Genomic DNA, 6,228 nt, shown 5'->3' on the forward strand with positions numbered 1-6,228 from the left:
GAGTGACAATGGCCGAAATCTAGTGGCAGCTCTGGGCCTAGGCAACTTCACTCACATACCATGTCTGGCACACGTGCTCAATTTGGTCGTGCAGAGCTTTCTGAGGGACTATCCGGATCTTGATGCACTGCTGCACAAGGTTCGCCTAGAGTGTGCTCACTTGCGGCGTTCCAGCATGGCAAGATCGCGCATTGCATCTCTGCAACACCGATTCCGCCTGCCAGAACATCGCATCATATGTGACCTCCCCACCAGGTGGAATTCAACGTTACATATGTTGGAGCGGTTGTGTGAGCAGCAGGCAGCAGTAATGGAGTACCAGCTGCATCAGGCGCAAACAAGTCGCACTGTGCGCCGAACACACTTCAACACCACTGAGTGGGCCACTATGAGGGACATCTGCCAAGTTTTGCGTGCCTTCGATGACTCCACGCGGATGGCCAGTGCAGATGATGCACTAATCAGCATGACTGTCCCCCTCATCTGTCTGCTTCAAAAAACCTTACAAGCACTAAGTGAGGAGGTTTTTGAAGAGGTCGAGGATGAGCAGTCAGAAATGCCATCTGCTTCTGACAAGTCTGCGAAACGTGCCTCCACACAAAGGCCCAGGCAGGGGACACTTAGTGAGGAGGATGACGAGGAGTCAATGGAGGAGGAGGAACACATCTCTCCAGAGGAGGGAGGTACACAAGGCTCTAGTAGTCAGTGTGTACAGCGAGGGTGGGGTGATGCTGAGCAGGCAGAGATGCTGCCTCAAGCTGGGGACAGCGTTTCGGGTCCAGTTGGCAGTCTGCAGCACATGGTTGATTTCATGCTGCAGTGCTTGTTAAATGACCGCCGCATCGCCAACATTCTCCACACGGCTGATTATTGGGTGTACACCCTCCTAGATCCTCGCTACCGGGACAACTTACAAAGCCTCATACCACAGTTGAACCGGGAGCGAAAAATGCGGGAGTACCAAGAAACACTTGTGCAGGCCATCATGTTCTCCATTCCCCCTGCAAGTGTTGCTGGTAGTGCTTTTCAAAGCAGCCATGTGGGTAGAGGCAGTGGAGGAAGCTCTGCACAAAGAGGTAGCAGAGGCAGTGCCGCAGTACAAGGCAAAGCCAGTATGGCCCAAATGTGGAAAAGTTTTGTGGGACCGCCACAAACGGCTACACCATCACAGACGGCTCCAGTCAGCAGGAGGCAACGTTTCCGTCAGATGGTGACAGACTACTTGTCTTGCCCTGTTAGTGTTCTCCCAGACGGCTCTTCCCCGTTCAAGTATTGGGTCTCTAAGCTGGATACATGGCCAGAGCTTAGCCAGTATGCATTGGAGGTGCTGGCTTGCCCTGCTGCCAGTGTATTATCGGAACGTGTCTTTAGTGCTGCAGGTGGTGTGGTAACAGACCGTCACACGCGACTATCCGCCGATAATGTTGACCGGCTTACTTTTCTGAAAATGAACAAGGCCTGGATCTCACCTGAATTTGCCAGTCCTCTTCCAGAATAAATAATTGGCTGGCAACAGGATCCAGGTCTCCTGTTGTGTTCATGTTTCTATGACCTGAACTTTATTTCCTGGGCTATAGCAACGCCCGTTGTTGCTCAGAAGTGCTGTCCGCACAGACAAAACACTCGCTCATGTGTAAGTGGGGTTCGGTAACGTCAGCTGATCCCCTGCTGTGTGTATGGCAAAGTGTCCTGCTCCCTCCACAGTCAAACAAACTCAGATTTACACCTGGCTCCAAGTAAGCCTCGGCCTACTACCTGATTTTCCCTGGGCTCCGACACCGCCAGTTGGTGCTCAGAAGTGCTGTCCGCACAGACAAAACACTCACTCATGTGTAAGTGGGGTTCGGTAACGTCAGCTGATCCCCTGCTGTGTGTATGGCAAAGTGTCCTGCTCCCTCCACAGTCAAACAAACTCAGATTTACACCTGGCTCCAAGTAGGCCTCGGCCTACTACCTGATTTTCCCTGGGCTCCGACACCGCCAGTTGGTGCTCAGAAGTGCTGTCCGCACAGACAAAACACTCGCTCATGTGTAAGTGGGGTTCGGTAACGTCAGCTGATCCCCTGCTGTGTGTATGGCAATGTGTCCTGCTCCCTCCACAGTCAAACAAACTCAGATTTACACCTGGCTCCAAGTAGGCCTCGGCCTACTACCTGATTTTCCCTGGGCTCCGACACCGCCAGTTGGTGCTCAGAAGTGCTGTCCGCACAGACAAAACACTCGCTCATGTGTAAGTGGGGTTCGGTAACGTCAGCTGATCCCCTGCTGTGTGGAGGGCAAAGTGTCCTGCTCCCTCCACAGTCAAACAAACTCAGATTTACACCTGGCTCCAAGTAGGCCTCGGCCTACTACCTGATTTTCCCTGGGCTCCGACACCGCCAGTTGGTGCTCAGAAGTGCTGTCCGCACAGACAAAACACTCGCTCATGTGAAAGTGTGGTTCGGTAACGTCAGCTGATCCCCTGCTGTGTGGAGGGCAGAGTGCTGCTGCCTCCAAATTGTAACTACTTCAGATTTAAACATTCTCTGATTTGGCCTCTGTCTCCACTCTGTCTCTAGTATTTCCCCTGACCTCCAACACCGCCAGTTCCTGCTCACAGTTGCCGTCCACGCATTCCACACGTGTTCCTGTGTTACTGGGGTTCTGTAACGTCAGCAGATCCCCCAATATGTGTCCGCCACTGTCTCCTGCGCTGTCCACCTTCCCACTGCAAGCGGTGGGAATGTGGACAGAGCAGGAGACAGTGGCAGACACTCATCAGGGGATATGCTGACATTACAGAACCCCAGTAACCCAGGAACACGTATGGATTGGGTAGATGGCTGCTGTACGCATAAACTGGCAGTGTTGGTGGTCACGTGAAATCCTGGAAACAGAGTGGAGACAGATGCCTAATTGGAGCACGTTGACAGCCTGTTGTAGCCTACAAACAATCTAAAACTGCCACCAAGTAGACCTCGGCCTGCACCCTGGTTCTCCCTGGGCTCCAACAACGCTAGTTAGTGCTCGGAAGTGCTGTCCACACAGAAAAAAACACTTGTTCATGTGAAAGTGGGGTTCAGTAACGTCAGCTGATCCCCTGCTGTGTGGAGGGCAAAGTGTCCTGCTCCCTCCAAAGTCAAAATACCTCTGCTTTACACCTGGCTCCTAGTAGGCTTCGGCCTGCACCCTGATTGTCCCTGGGTTCCAACAACGCTAGTTGGTGCTCAGAAGTGCTGTCCATACAGAAAAAAACACTCGTTCATGTGGAAGTGGGGTTCAGTAACGTCAGCTGATCCCCTGCTGTGTGGAGGGCAAACTGCTGCTGCCTCCAAAGGCAAAATAACTCCGATTTACACCTGGCTCCTAGTAGGCCTCGGCCTGCACCCTGGTTCTCCCTGTGCTCCAACAACGCTAGTTGGTGCTCGGAAGTGCTGTCCACACAGAAAAAAACACTCGTTCATGTGAAAGTGGGGTTTGGTAACGTCAGCTGATCCCCTGCTGTGTGGAGGGCAAACTGCTGCTGCCTCCAAATTGTAACTACTTCAGATTTAAACATTCTCTGATTTGGCCTCTGTCTCCACTCTGTCTCTAGTATTTCCCCTGACCTCCAACACCGCCAGTTCCTGCTCACAGTTGCCGTCCACGCATTCCACACGTGTTCCTGTGTTACTGGGGTTCTGTAACGTCAGCAGATCCCTCAATATGTGTCCGCCACCGTCTCCTGCGCTGTCCACCTTCCCACTGCAAGCAGTGGGAAGGTGGACAGAGCAGGAGACAGTGGCAGACACTCATCAGGGGATATGCTGACATTACAGAACCCCAGTAACCCAGGAACACGTGTGGATTGGGTAGATGGCTGCTGTACGCATAAACTGGCGGTGTTGGTGGTCACGTGAAATCCTGGAAACAGAGTGGAGACAGATGCCTATTTGGAGCACGTTGACAGTCTGTTGTAGCCTACAAACAATCTAAAACTGCCACCAAGTAGGCCTCGGCCTGCACCCTGGTTCTCCCTGGGCTCCAACAACGCTAGTTGGTGCTCGGAAGTGCTGTCCACACAGAAAAAAACACTTGTTCATGTGAAAGTGGGGGTCGGTAACGTCAGCTGATCCCCTGCTGTGTGGAGGGCAAACTGCTGCTGCCTCCAAAGTCAAAATAACTCCGATTTACACCTGGCTCCTAGTAGGCCTCGGCCTGCACCCTGGTTCTCCCTGGGCTCCAACAACGCTAGTTGGTGCTCGGAAGTGCTGTCCACACAGAAAAAAACACTCGTTCATGTGAAAGTGGGGTTCAGTAACGTCAGCTGATCCCCTGCTGTGTGGAGGGCAAACTGCTGCTGCCTCCAAATTGTAACTACTTCAGATTTAAACATTCTCTGATTTGGCCTCTGTCTCCACTCTGTCTCTAGTATTTCCCCCGACCTCCAACACCGCCAGTTCCTGCTCACAGTTCCCGTCCACGCATTCCACACGTGTTCCTGTGTTCCTGGTGTTCTGTAACGTGAGCTGATCCCCCAATGTGTGTCCGGCACTGTCTCCTGCGCTGTCCACCTTCCCACTGCAAGTGGTGGAAATGTGGACAGAGCAGGAGACAGTGGCAGACAAACATCAGGGGATCTGCTGACATTACAGAACACCAATAACACAGGAACACGTGTGGATTGGGCAGACGGCTACTGTACGCATAAACTGGCGGTGTTGGTGGTCACGTGAAATCCTGGAAACAGAGTGGAGACAGATGCCTAATTGGAGCATGTTGACAGTCTGTTGTAGCCTACAAACAATCTAAAACTACCACCAAGTGGGACTCGGCCTACACCATGATTGTCCCTGGGCTCCAACAACGCCAGTTGGTTCTCGGCAGTGTCTTTGGCACGGGTACTCCCTGTTGCCCAGCCTGTTTTCAGCACGCCTGCTGTTTCCAGGTAGTGTCAAGGTCACTATGCCACCAATCCGTTGTCCTGTCGTCTTGCGGCCGGGTTAGCCGACTCTACGGTGCCTGCAGTTTAGGTGACTCCTATGTGGGCTGCGGGAACTGGCACTGAAGGCTGGATCCGTAGTGCCAATGGGACATGGACCCCCTGTAGGACTGTGGGTTTCGGTAACTGCGGCCGGCTTGCGGCCTGGCTACTTTGCTTTGAATGGGTACCTTCTGCTACCCACCCGGGTTCCAGCACTGTCTGCTGGTTCTCGCCAGAGCCTTTGGCCTAGGTGCCTCCATCTCGGTATCCGAGGTCCAGCACCGTCAGCTGGTCCTTGGTAGTGCTTTCTAGCACAGGTACCTAGTAACCGTGGTCCAGCACCGTCAGCTGTTCCTCGGTAGTGCCATTGGCTCTTGTAGCTTTTGCTACCCATCTGGGTTCCAGCACCGTCAGCTGGTTCTCGGCAGTGTCTTTGGCACGGGTACTCCCTGTTGCACAGCCTGTTTTCAGCACGCCTGCTGTTTCCAGGTAGTGTCAAGGTCACTATGCCACCAATCCGTTGTCCTGTCGTCTTGCGGCCGGGTTAGCCGACTCTACGGTTCCTGCAGTTTAGGTGACTCCTATGTGGGCTGCGGGAACTGGCACTGAAGGCTGGATCCGTAGTGCCAATGGGACATGGACCCCCTGTAGGACTGTGGGTTTCGGTAACTGCGGCCGGCTTGCGGCCTGGCTACTTTGCTTTGAATGGGTACCTTCTGCTACCCACCCGGGTTCCAGCACTGTCTGCTGGTTCTCGCCAGAGCCTTTGGCCTAGGTGCCTCCATCTCGGTATCCGAGGTCCAGCACCGTCAGCTGGTCCTTGGTAGTGCTTTTTAGCACAGGTACCTTCTGCTTAGTAACCGTGGTCCAGCACTGTCAGTTGGTCCTCGGTAGTGCCATTGGCTCTTGTTCCTTCTGCTACCCATCCGGGTGCCAGCACTTTCTGCTGTGTCTCGCCACAGCCTTTGGCCTAGGTGCCTCCATCTCGGTATCCGAGGTCCAGCACCGTCAGCTGGTCCTTGGTAGTGCTTTTTAGCACAGGTACCTTCTGCTTAGTAACCGTGGTCCAGCACCGTCAGTTGGTCCTCGGTAGTGCCATTGGCTCTTGTTCCTTCTGCTACCCACCCGGGTTCCAGCACTGTCTGCTGGTTCTCGCCAGAGCCTTTGGCCTAGGTGCCTCCATCTCGGTATCCGAGGTCCAGCACCGTCAGCTGGTCTTTGGTAGTGCTTTTTAGCACAGGTACCTTCTGCTTAGTAACCGTGGTCCAGCACCGTCAGTTGGTCCT

This window comes from Dendrobates tinctorius, unplaced genomic scaffold, assembly GCF_039654945.1.
Source record: "Dendrobates tinctorius isolate UK_male_01 unplaced genomic scaffold, ASM3965494v1 ptg000162l, whole genome shotgun sequence".
Taxonomy (NCBI): Eukaryota; Metazoa; Chordata; class Amphibia; order Anura; family Dendrobatidae; genus Dendrobates; species Dendrobates tinctorius.